Source organism: Hemicordylus capensis, chromosome 4 (genome assembly GCF_027244095.1).
Source record: "Hemicordylus capensis ecotype Gifberg chromosome 4, rHemCap1.1.pri, whole genome shotgun sequence".
NCBI lineage: Eukaryota > Metazoa > Chordata > Lepidosauria > Squamata > Cordylidae > Hemicordylus > Hemicordylus capensis.
The window spans coordinates 51,664,139-51,678,140 of NC_069660.1; positions in this window are offsets into that span (position 1 = coordinate 51,664,139).

The window sequence follows — 14,002 nt, forward strand, 5'->3', positions numbered from 1 at the left end:
GCCTTAGTAATGGAGGTATGATGTGATTTCCTTTTTGTGGTTATTCCCCCTCCCTTGAATATTTAGGGATTGGCTTGCCATAGGGCTTTGGTATTGAGCAGAGATGTAGGGCAGGGTGGAAGGAATGTGTATCTTTAGACTGAAGTGGATTGTACAAATTGTTGGTGGGTTTTTTTTAACCATCTAAAAAGTCCTGTAAGTGGCTTGTTTCATGGCAGAAAATTACAAAAATATCTGGAACTGAAGCCCCCCCCCCCTTAGGCCATCATTCCACCCTCATGGAAGAATCTGCACTTTGCCTTCATAAAAAAGGGCAAAACGCCCCCCCCCTTTCTGCCCCACCCTTTAGATCAGTGTTTCATGTGCAGTTTCGGGAACCAACAGTTAGTAAGGGGGTTGCCCCCCTCATCCCAACCCCACCACTAGGCACCCCTCAAAAAAACATTTCGGGCAACTCTCAGGCGCTCATTTCCAGGCAGCTCTCACTGCTGGATAATGTTCATTTTGAGGAAGTGAAATGAATATTATCCAGCAACAAGGGCTGCCTGGAAATGAGCTCCGAAAAGCTCCCGGCCAAAATTGTTTCTTTGGTGGGTGATTTTTATTAGTGATGCCTCACGGACTGGTACCCAGTGCCTCGCAGACCGACATCGGTCCACGGACCAGTGGTTGAGAAATACTGCTTTAGATCACCTGTCCTGGAATGACTTGGCATAGGGCTTTGGCATTGAGCAGAGATATAGGGCAGGGTGGGAGGAATATGTATATTTAAATTGAAGTGGATTGGACAAATTGTTGGTTGTTATTTTTTTAATCCATCCAAAAAGTCCTATAAGTGGTTTGTTTCATGGCAGAAAATTACAAACAATATATACTATTTATTTATTTATGAATGTGCTATGCTCAAGTTGATTTGCAACCCAGAAGGTCTGGGAACTGTGAAGCATGTGTTTTGCTTTTTATTTTTATTTCTTTAGAAATGCATTATATGTCCAAGCTGGTTGGACATGTCCAAAACCCTCACTAACACTATTTACACTGTATATCATCAATCAGTATGATTCTGTAATGATATGAAATGTTAAGGAGGCCCCACACATGCTGATTCGCCCCCAGCCCCACACCCCACTAGGAACAACTCTGTGCCTGTACCCTCCCTGGCAGCTTTTATTAGCCATGAAGGGCAAGGGTCAAGAGCACACAATGTCACCTGCACACTGCCCAGGATCTTGTCCACATCCTCGAACTGCACCAACTGAAAAGAATTCAACACAATAGGACCAGATGGTACCAGAGGCATGTCTGCTGGAACTGCCAAAGCTCTGGAGTCCAAATCAGCACAGATGCAAGCAACTTTATCTGCAAAGTGACATGCAAACTGATCACAACGGGGTGTAGATGATTCCTTCCCCATTACCTGGGGGTGCATGTGGAGCAATATCTTTGCTACACAAAACAGCTCCACTGGTCTGCACTGAGCAGATGCAAACCAGAGGTGGAGAAAAAGTGTTTTTTCACTGCCCCCACCGCCACAGAGTAGTCCCTAAAATGGGCTCTAGCCCATTTTCAGTCAGATTCGTCAGAACTCTTCCTCCAGCGTTGTTCCAGCCATTGCCTGAGTTGTTTCATCACACTAAGCTCCGAGGAAAACCAAGGAGCAGAACAGGCTCCAACAAGCCAGAGAGGGCATTTAGGAGCAACTGTGTCAACAGCCCGGGCTGTCTCTCCGTTCCAGAGATTCACCAGGGCCTCAACAAAGTCACCAGCTCTGGACACTGAAAACTCCCAGAGGGCTGTCTGGAAAGCAAACAGATCCATAAGCCTCTGGGGGCGGACCATTCTAATTGGTCCACCACCCCTGCAGAGTGTAGATAGAGCAGTCAAACTAAACCCCACCAGATGATGATCTATCCATGACAAGGGAGTTATTTCAACCCCCACCTCCAGATCATTTATTCCCTGGTTGGCAAAAGCCAGATCCAGAGTATGTCCTGCCATGTGGGTAGGGCCCAATACCAGCTGAGATAGGCCCATGGTTGCCATGGAAGCCATGTAATCCTGAGCCATTCCTACTAGAGGGGTCTCAGCATGAACATTGAAATCCCCCAAGACAATAAGTTTGGGGGAACCCAAGGCCACATTCGAGACCATCCCCGCCAGCTCGGGTAGGGAGACCGAAATGCTACGGGGTGGTTGATACACCAGCAGGATCCCCAACCTATCTTGGAGGCCCGCCTTCAAGGACAAACACGTATGTATGTATGTATGTGTGTATGTATGTGTGTGTGTGTATGTATGTATGTATGTATGTATGTATGTATGTATGTATGTATTTGATTTCTATACCGCCCTTCCAAAAATGGCTCAGAGCGGTTTACACAGAGAAATAATAAATAAATAAGATGGATCCCTGTCCCCAAAGGGCTCACAATTTTCTAGTTTGGGAACTCTGCATGAGTTTGATTGCAGGTTCTGAGCAGTTATGTGTGTGAATTGCCTCCATTCTGGGGTTTCAGTTTTTTCCATTATTGCTTGTGGATGAACTAATGCAGAATCCCCTCTTTCTAGTAGGGGTGTGCACGGAACCGTCTGGCCCGGTTTGGTTCTCGAACGGAACCGGGCCAGTTTGGTCTGGCCCCCCGTCGGACACCCCCCCCAGTCCGGTCCCAGACCAGTCCACGAATTTTTTTAAAATTAAATTTTATAATAAGTACCTTTAGCCCCTTCAGGGGGCTTACTGAGGCAGCAGGGTGTGTGTGTGTCCATGCGGGTTCCCTCTCCCCCCACTGGCCAATGTGAGGGCATTGGCGCATGCACAGTGGTGGCCAAAATGGCGGCTGTGCCCGAAAGGGCCAAAAATTCTCAAGTTGCCCAGCCGCGGCGGGCCGCGGCGGTGATCAGGAAGGCCGGCGGGGGGAGAGGGAACCCACGCAGAAACCCCCCCACAGCCTCAGCAAGCCCCCCAAAGAGGCTAAAGGTACTTATTATCAAATTTAATTTTAAAAAAAACCCAAAAAATTCACGGACCAGCCGGACAGGACCCAGCGGTATGGTTCCGGTCCGACAGAACTGGAAGGGTGGTTCGGTTTGACCCCGAACTCCCGAACCCCCGGACTGGACCACCGGACTGGTCCGCACATCCCTACTTTCTAGAGTGCTGGGCCAGTGGTTAGAATGTAGGAATTCTCGGGTGCATTGTAGATCCTGCCAAGATGCAGCACTGTTTCACCATTCTCTGCTTTGTTCAGGCCATCTCTTGCAGCTTCTTATATTCAGGGGAAGGGATGGGCCCTGCTGGAATGAGTAATGATTGCTCCAACAGATTAACTTGAAAAGCAAAGAAGACCCTCTTCTGTCTGGACCCACCATGTCCACATACCACCTCCTGACTGGCACAGTGCAATCTTTAGAGGGCCCTAATGGGCTGGGACAGGGAGGAACCATGGATGTTTCTACTGCCCTGGGCAAGTTTTACTACACTGTAGTCACAGTGGCCCACAGTAATTGCACTTTCACACTGTAAGCATGTATTTGTTTGAACTGGTTTCTTCAAATTTATTAGTGTATTTCACTTCTTTTTTCAAAGAACATATTGTAATAATTCCAGTTACGTATTGGATATAAGCAATATTTAGCATGACAAAGGTGGAGTAAGTTGAGGCATGCATTTGCCAAATACACTGCCATTTGGACGGCATTCTGTGAATGCTCATGCATGCTTCTATGTGGATTGCTAAGCCCTAAAGCATTAAAATACTCCCAGACATTTGCCTAAGAGACACTGACATTGCTGGGCGAGCATTGATAGCAAGAATAAATTTGTGTCACATAAAAGAAAATGACATGGCATTTCCCCCCCCCCCTTTTTCCTGACTTGTATAATACAGCAATGGTCCTCATGTTGCCAGACTTTGGAAAGGTAACAGTTAAGAAAGAATATGGGGGGGGCGGAATCCTTAAAGTAGTGGGGGAAAGCACCCATAAAGTCAAGCACTAAAATACATTTTCAAAGAAATCAGTCTTCTGCTGGCTTAAGCATGACCTACAAAAAGTCAACACAAAGTGAAAGTCTTTACAATGTTTCCAAAATACACATACATCCTTAATGTCCCTTCCATTTTGTTTTCTGTTTGTGTTCATCTGTATGTGTTCTGCTCTGTATGTGTTAATCTTGAAGATAGCTAGAGGAATTATTGGCTGACAGCTCCGAAGGGAAGGTAAACATTTCTAAGGTGAGGGAAACTCCTTCCCCCAACTCCCTTTCATAGCACTGAGCCAATAACAGAGCCAAGGGCTTATTCTTGGAGGAAGTTTTAAAGAGATCAGGAGAATCACAGACGTCTAACACAAATAAGGAAGAACAGGAGAGGTATCCTTAAGTTTTCAGCACAAGGCTCAGTTGTAGTCAGTGATCTTTTGAATTATGGAGCTACATCTATCATCATTAAAACTGAGTAACTGTGGAGTCCATTGTTCCAAAAGACGCTATTGGGAGGGGAAGGGCCTGTCATGTTTAATCATTTCACATTTCTTTTGTTATGATTCGTGCATTCTTGTTATCTTCTGCTATGGAAGATAACAAGAATGCATTTTGATCCCAGGCTCCTCTATCCAGGACTACCCTTAAGGGCACTTCCAACAGGACATCTTTTTAAACTTGTGGCTGGGCATTATAGAACAGTGGTGGTGGGCAGAAGAGATAGATGAGGAACTGCTGGTAGATCCCTGGGTGATTTGCAGTAGATCAGCAAGGGTTTCTGGCTTCCAGTTGTCTAATCATGGAAGCAATTAAGGACTTTTATTTTTTTCTCAGGCTGCTAAAAGTATGAAAGTTGGCGGGGTGTGGGTGTGGGGACAGGAGTGGATTTGTGTGTGAAAGCACTATGAGCTTCAAAACCATTTCCTGAGCTGACCATGAGATCAGAGACACTGATCCTTAATTTTAAGTGTAGGTATTTGGCTGCTGAGCGACTATTTTGCATCTGGCTTTGGTTGATGGCTCTCAGTGTTCTAGTACACACACACACACACACACACACACACACAAAAGTGGATTCCATAAGCTTGAGGTCTGCCAACCCCTATAATGGGATATACATTAGAAATGTCCTTGTGAGAGGCCCCTTGTGAGGAGAGCATGAGAGGGAGAAGTTAGCAACCTCCTGTCCTGCTGCAGCTGAGTGGAGCCTGATTGCTGAGTGTTTCCATCTGCTCCACCTCTGCAGGTACCTCTAGTCCCTCCCACAAAAGAACAGCTTGGGCCAGGGATGTGAGCCTTTGGCACGAGCCTAAGGGAGAGAGCACAAGGGCTCTGGTCCTTGTGGCCCTCAGCCATGTGTGGAAGAGCTGTTGGACCTGATGAGTCAGAGGGGTGAAGAAGTGCTGCAAAGACCTGGAGGGTTGCAGAGCAAAAGCATTCATGAGAACAACACTCCGCATGCCTGATTGAGATTTTAGCAACTGTATAGAGCCTAACAGATTAGCTATTTAGCCCTGCCCCTGGAACACAAACAATAACTCCTGGTTACTTTGGAGGAGGCCCTTCCAATTGAAGTGGTCCTTGGCAGAGGGTGAAATGCCAGTGGGAGTAGGACATGCCAGGTGAGGGGAAGGCATGCTGATTGGATCAAAGCCATCACACCCTCTGGTCTTTCTCCCATCCAAGGAGACCCTAGTAACCCTCCCAGCAGCCCACCATGCCTGAAGCTGGTGCTATTTAATGCCAGGTCCATAAATGCAAAGACCACAGCCATCCAGGAGGTTATCCTGGATGAGCACGATGACCTGGCATGCATTATGGGGAGATGTAAATCTCTCCCAGCTGGGCCCACCAGTTTTCTGGGTACAGCATCAGCCAAGGCAAGATGGGCAGGGAGATAAATTGCTCTGGTTCATCGGAAGATCATCCCCCTCACCAGATGTATTGTCTGCCATTCTGACCAGTTCAAGTGCCTGCATGCAGTGATGGAATCATGAGACAAAGATGGAATTCTGTTGGCATACCATCCACCCCGCTGTCTAACATTCTCCCTGCCTGAACTGCTTGAGGTGGTCTTGGATGTGGCATTGAGGACCCCGAGGCTGTTAGTCTTGGGGTACTTTAACATCCATGCTGAGGCCACCTTGCTTGGTGCAGCTCAGGGCTTCATGTCCTCCATGGCGACCATGAGTTTGTCTTGTTTTCTGGTCCCACACATGTGGCAGGCCATATGCTCGACTTGGTCTTTGGGTCAATGGTGGACAGTGGTGCTCCGTGGATAGTCCAAGAGGCCTTAATATTGTTGTCATGGACAGATCACTATCTGGTGAAGACTGGACTGAGGGTGGATCCAATGCACCTCTGCAGGGGTGGGGGACCAATTAGGATGGTCCACTCAGAGGCGTATGGATCCTAATGGATTCCTGACAGCTCTGGGGGATTTTCCTGTTGAGAGAGTGGCCATAAAATCGAATCCTTGCCAGCCCACTGTGATCATTTTGTGTTACATTTTGCAGATAAAATTGCTCGTATATGTTCTGATTTGGATGAGGTAAATCTGGTCTTGGATGGGATCACACTCCCTCTGAAAGACAAAGTCCACAACTTGGGGGTGTTTCTGGACCTGACGCTGTCCTTGGAGGCACAGGTGGCAGCATTGTGCAGAGGTGCTTTTTACCAGCTATGTCTGGTACACCAGCTGCGACCCTACCTGGAGAAGTCAGACGTTACCTCAGTCAATCATGCTTTAGTAACATCCAGACTTGATTACTGCAATGCGCTCTACGTGAGGCTGCCCTTGAAGATGTTTCAGAAACTTCAGCTGATCAAGAATGCTGCTGCAAGGATGCTTGTGGGCGCAAGTCACTTCATGAGTGTCACACCCATCCTGCAGCAGCTTCGTTGGTTACTGGTCCGCTTCTGGACAAGATACAAGGTACTGGTCTTGACATTCAAAACTCTACATGGCTTGGGGCCAGGGTACCTGTTGGACTGCATTTGTCCATATGAACCTGCCAGCACTCTCTGCTTGTCATCTCAGGCTCTGCTCATGGCCTCACCACTAACAGAGATCTGGTTGCTGGAGGCTAGAGATAGGGCCTTTTTTGTTGTGGCCCCTCAGCTTTGGAACGCCCTCCCCGAAAAGCTTCACCATGCTCCCTCCCTCAGTGTTTTGAAAAAACCAATCTAAAACACATCTTTTTAAAGAGGCTTTTAAATGTTTTATTTGCTGCTTATATCTAGTAGGTTCTTCTGTTTTTATAGTTCTCGGTTTTTAGCTTTTTATTAAAACTTTTAATCTGAAATTTTAAATTTGTAATTTTAAATGTGGTTTTAGCCTGGTCTTTTAACTTGTTTAACTTCATTAATCTTTTATTTTACATTGAATCTATTTATTGATGTTGTGAGCCACTCCAAGCAGTAGTGTACTGGAATGGTGGGGTATAAATATTTTAAATAAATATAATGAATAAATAAAGTGCCTTTCCTTTAGAAAAACAGGTGTAGATCTAGATAAGGCTTGCACAGTATGACCCACAAAATCAAATGCAACCCACCATCAGCTGTGTATGATTTACTACTAAGTCTCTCTGTTCTTGCCTTCTTCGGCAGGTAGAAAAAACTGTTGGGAAAACATCCCAACACAAACTGCCTTCAGACTGTAAAGTCTCTTTTCCTGGAGACTTTCAGAGATACCTGCACAGAAGGCTGCCAGGATGTTTTGAGTATATGGCTCCCATCTTTTAGGGCAGGCATCCCCAAACTGCGGCCCTCCAGATGTTGCTGAACTACAACTCCCAGCATCCCTAGACACAGTTTTTTGTGGCTGGGTATGCTGGAAGTTGTAGTTCAGCAACATCTGGAGGGCCGCAGTTTGGGGATGCCTGTTTTAGGGTATGGACTAGACTGACAGGACTGACCTGCTTATAATGAGGCTGGATGAGGTGGACATCTCCAATGCTGAATTGGCAGAGGTACCAAATTGGCCACCTCCTCCTGCCACTTCACCTGACCTGCTGCCCACTTCCAGAACTCACCTGGTGCAGTGGCAGCCTGTGAACGCACCTCCAGGGGGTGGGGCGGCGGGAGGAACAGCTTTAAGAGTAAAGTAATTCGGGACTCAGCTCCGCCGCCACGGCACCTGAATGCTATTCGGAGTTGCAACATGCCACCCAGCAGCTCCTATGGTGGGGAAGCGCCTCCGCCACTCACCTGGCTTCCACGGAGCTGAGCCCCCACCAGCAGCCAGGTGAGTGGCGGAGGTGCTTCCCCGCTGTAGGGGCTACTGGGCGGCACATTGCAGCTCCAAATAGTGTTTGGGTGGTGGAGGTGAGTCCCGAATTACTTTACTCTTAAAGTTGCCTCCCGCAGCCGCCCCCCCCCCCGGAGGCGCATTCACTGGCCGCCACTGATCTGGTGGTACAAGTACAAATGCGCACCAGCCACTACCACTTTCACCCTGCTTCTTCTTCCCCTGCACTCCATGTCTCCAGGAGGGCAAACACACATTTGAAACCCTGGTGGCTTCCATGCTAGCAACATTCTTTTATTCACTTACTTTTTATGGAACTTCCTGATGACAATGTTGTCAGTCTATTGCATTCCATTTTTTTCCTGAGTTATTCTGTGTGTTTTTAAACCTGATCTGTGGCAGGCAAAAAACTGCAATAAATTGCAGTTCCAGCACTGGCTATTGTGCTATAAAAAAGAAGAGAAATATTGAGAGAAAATCAATAAATAAATCTCCCCACCCCTGAAGGAACTAGAGATGGACATTGGGGCAATTAAATCTATTTAAAGGGCAGTTCCTCACTGATCCCCATACGGAGCTCAAAACTGATCCCACCACTGAAGCAACAAAATGGGTGGAACCTGCAAACTTTTAATTTAAATTGCTTTGCTGATGGGGACTGATGAGTAAACACTACAGGGGGGTCTTGGTCATGGGAAAAAGCGTTGCCGATAATAAAGTTATGAATAAAGTTGTTCTGCTTTCAGCTAATTGCAGAAAAGGATACCTCAGCAATGCTAACAGGCACAAGTCTGGAAACAACCCCTGTGGGTTGAGAAACTGCTAGGGAGACAATTGGGAGAATGGCTGGGGGAAACAGTGAAGCACCCTTCCTGCTGCATTGCTTCTCTGCTCCTTTTTTGCCATCCCCAGAAGCTACATTTATTCTTCAAACATGGTTATTAAGCTACATGTTTGCATATTTTGTGTAATTTGAAACATGGGACACAATTTTCTGGGACATTTTACATGACCCCCTGTTAAAAGTAGGCTGTGCAATGATCAGAGTCTATGCAAGAACCCTGTATGTACCCCATGATTATGGGGTGGTGCACAGATTTCCAGTCTCAAGCACCATCATTGCCCTGCTGAGCAAAGAGACACCTTTTGGGGTGACTTTCTTATATTTAGCAGGAGGAGAGCAACTATCTCTATCCAACCCTAACACAATGTCTCTACTGTGGCTGTTGCTGGTGTGTACCTTATGTATCTTTTTAGATTGTGAGCCTTTTGGCGACAGGCAACTCTATTATTTATCTTTCTATGTAAATTGCTTTAAGAACTTTGTTGAAAAGTGGTATATAAATATTTAGTAGTAGTAGTAGCAGCAGCAGCAGCAGCAGCCACATTAGTTTGGAAACCACCTGCTTAACCCATTGTAAACTGGAGGGGAATAGAGAAGGATGCAGTTTTGCTCATTGACAACCCTGTTAAGGAGGAAAGACTGCTACAGGGGCAGTTAGCATTACGTAGTCTATAAATGTTCCAGGGCCCTGCCAAGAGTCACTGTAAGAATGTAAGGAATGAGTTTCACTTCACAGCCTGTAAAGCCCTTTGAGATCTTGTGGGGTGAGAACTGCAGGAACGTAAGGGATTCACATTATTACCCAGCCTGTAAATCTTTGGGATCCCACAGCGGACAAGGGGTGCTCCTGAGAGATCTAGGGGGCTATCACCTTGCTGTATGAAGCTTACTTCTTTACTTTAATTAATCACAGCTTGTGAGGCCCTGAAGGACCTGCAACAGGCTGCTTAGTTTCCCAGTCAGGCAGTCTGACTCATTGGGGAAACTTAAGTCTAATCTTTTCAGTTAATATGTTTATGGCAGTCGTCATTTGTCCACGTGTTAACAGCTTGGTTTATGTTATTTGTCCTTGGTATATGCTATGTGCATGCCCTCCACCTTGCAGGGCAAACCAGCTGGTAGTGTGCACCGTGCAGAATACTTCATGGATGCAGAAAAATGCCACTGCCAACCAACTGGTTTCATTGAGAAACAAATGCAGAGTTAGTCCTGCAAGAATCTCCCCTGCTGGCCCTACTAGCTGCAGCATGTGGAAAGGCCATAATCAACCCTGGGCTGGAATGGCTCTAGATTCTGACACTTGGGGCAGGAGCACATTGGACACTTACAAACAAGATGCCACATAAAGCACTTATTTATCAGGAGTGATTCCCCCAACTGGCCCATGCTGTTTAGAAATGCTTACCAAGTAGAGGTCAGCCTAGGATCATTGGTTGATCTTCAGTCAAAACATGGAATGATTTCCTGATGAGAGAGAGTCTCTCTCTGTTTTCAAAAGAGATACCCATCTGAGCTAAGAGTGGGTGACACCTTTCTAGCAAAAGGGAGAGGGAGCAGGAATGCATGTGTGTGGGGAAACCTGTAGTTTTTGGCTGGGAGAGAGAGGCAGGGAAGAGGAGCAGTGAACTGTCTGAAGGTACAGCACCTCGTGGTCTGTCTCTTGGTATCTGATGTGGGATAGTGCACCTGGGAGTTTAATGCACAGCAGTTTGACCGTGAGGTTTTTGCTTTTAGCTCGCATCTCCTCTGGAATGGAGGGTGCAAGTACACATATTGGCCAGATTTTCCCTGAAGTCCCTGAGGGTTAGCGGGGAGCAGTCCACACGTGCAATTCGGGTTTTCCACTGCGCCTGAGTGTAGCCCGATTTATCTCCAGAGTAAAAAAACTCCACTATTTTCAGTGGTTTTTTGAGACAGCTTTAAGTTCGCAGTAAAGCCTCCCGGTAAACCTGTGGTAAAATCTGCTGTGTAAAAACCTCCCGCTGGTTTCTATGAGTGCCTTGTTGCCTCTAGTGCTCTGCTCATATATCTGTAAATAAAGCAAGTATTGCAAAGATGTGATGAGTCACATCTAGGGATGTGCACAAACCTGTTCAGAGGACGTGTGCATGCTCACCCAATATTTCTGGCCACTTCCGGCTGAGGAGGGGGACGGGGTGGCAGGGAGGTACGATGCTGCCCCAAAAGTTTTTACCAGCAACGAGTGCCATCGGGGGGAAAGCAGCGGGAGGGGTAAGTGCACTCTTCCCTGCCCTTAAAGCGGCACCCCCGCCGGTGTCAAACCGCCCCACCACGGTTCTGTGTACATCCCTAGTCACATCCAAAGGCAACTAAACCCAGTAGCACTGCCCCTAGGAATTCTTGCAGCTCAGGGAAGTGGAAAGCACACAACAACATTTTGAGTCCCTGTGGTCACTGGAGGGATCTTGAAGACTCATGACATAGGGTTGAACTCCACATAACATATGCTTCTAAATGTTATAGGCTGGCAGGGATTGCTTGCCATGGGGAGGCACATTTTGACATAATCTCTGTCAACACCATGCTTTACTGGGGTATGCCAACTGCAGAGCGTGACTGAAGACCTGTTCACACCACTTGCACTCTGTCCCTCTCTTCAGATAAAAGAACACCAAATATACCTGTTTTCATTTGACAGATATTATAGGATATTCACATGGTTTCTAACCGCTTCTTTGCAATGACAGCACACATTAACAATATCTGTGGGATCTCCCTTGATATAAACTATACAAACTGATGTAGCCATGCACAAAAGCAAACAACCCACATGTTTGTACAGGGCTTCAGCCTATTCTGAGGGTGACTTTTGAACATTGGTGGTGAGGGAATCATTTCCTTTGAAGATAGTTGTGGTTGTCTCCTTTGTAAATTGGGAGACTGAGTTTAATGATGCTACACCTCACCCAGCCTCTTCTCTGTGGGCAGGGAGAGCAAAAAACTTGTTTCGCATTTGAGTTTCCATATTTGTCTTACAGCATCCTTCTCCAGCAAAGCTACAATTCTCAAGGGAGCTTGTTTGCAGACTACTATATGGCTTATGAGGGTTACAAGTGAAATGCACAGATCAGCCAGGAGCCTGACAGGTCTCAGTCAGGAGGAAAGTCTGCAAAGCCAGAGCACAAAAACAGAAAGTAGTACCCAGATACCTGATCCCTCAAGCTCCAGAGTAAACTTAGCATGGCCTTTCAGAAAGTACTCCATGTGGCGAAGCACACGGTAAATTATTGCTTCAAATGCCAACAAATACTTAAGGATTATCAGAATGTGTTAAATAGCTCAAACGAGAGCTCCAAACTGATTGACCAGGGTGGCTTCCAACCTTTGTAATTATCTGCTGGCAAACCTAGGCAGGAGGCCTATAGTGCATCCTCAGCCCTAAGTGGAAATGGTTTGTTATAATTCTTGCTGCTTCTGATTTGAAGAGAACTACATCAGGGCGGCCTTCACATGAAGCAGGGTGAAGTCAGTTGCTTCAGGCAACAGCCTTCAACCCAGGGATGTATAACTGAACAGTGGGGTGGGAGAAATGTCTCTGGGCCCCTGAAGGAAAAGGGGCCCACTGACTGGGAAACAGTTTTCTCTTTGCTCTTGTGCATGGAGAGTGTGTGATATTATTTGCTTGGAAGCAAGAGGAAAGGCATGCAGATAATATTTTGTTTTTCATCATGTCCTTACAATTCTTTTGCAGCAAAACCAAGGTGAGAGGACTCAGGGGGCCTGGTGGAGGTAGAGGCCCATCTTCACTTCTTGTCCCAGGGTTGGCCCACTCCAAGTTTGCCAAGCCCCCACTTTCATCCCCATGGATGGCCCACAGAGAAAGAAAGATGAAATTGTATTTTGGTGCTTTTCTTCTTCCCTGCATAATAAATAAGGAAGGGACAGAGATTTGAAACAAAAGGAATTAAGAGTGTGGCTTTAATAGTAAAAAGAGAGATAGAGAAAGGGCAGGAAGGGAGGGATGCAATTTGGTGTTCTACTTCAGGCAACATGTTATGGGCTGGCATTTACAACATGAATGGAAGCAGGGCTGCAGAATTTCACAAAGTCATTGAGAAAATGCCAAGGCATTGAGGGATACAAGCACTCTGTCTAGTATAGTCATTCACAAAAAGATCTCTAGCCATATTTATTATGACAAATTTTAGGTGTGTGATTTCTGCTATTTAAATTGTTTTATGTTGTTTAAATGCTGTTGATTATTGTTGTGCTTGATTAGTTTTCTGATATTTTAATTAATTGTTTTGTATTGTTATGCTGTTTTGATTATATTATAGGAAGTGGAATATAAATACATTAAATATTAAACGCACCTAATAAGTAGGTATAGAGGTTGTTCACACGACCTTTGAGAGTGCCAGAGAGGGCAGGAGGGGGGAAAGCAGGATAGCACCTACCTTCTCCCCAGACGATCCAGCATGGTTCCGGGCCGCATGGATCATGTGCCCACACAGCCAATCAGGTGCCCATGCAGCATTCTGGAGGCCAAGAAAATGCATCTCAGCCTCCAGAAATCCCACAATGCACCGTACAACGAGTGCAGTGCAATGAGGAATTCCACTGTGAGTCAGGTGCTCTAGGTGCCCAGCTCTGTGCCTGCTCAGGCTGCATGCAGCCTGAACATTCACACAACCCAATGTCTGGGCCAAGATCTGGCCCCTATACCCAGGTAACTTGTACCCTTCTATGCAGGTAGATGGGTGGGTAAAATTCCCAGGCTACCCAGGAGGGTAGCACCAGGATCGGTCCCATTCCTTGCATGTCACACAAGCAGCCCTGCCCAGGTAGGGCTGCCCAAGCCTGGGTAAGGCTGCTTGTGTGGACAGCCGCATAATATTTTGACAGCTAGTATCTAATGAATGTGTACCTGACACTTACTTGCCATCTAATTTAAGCAGCTGGCATA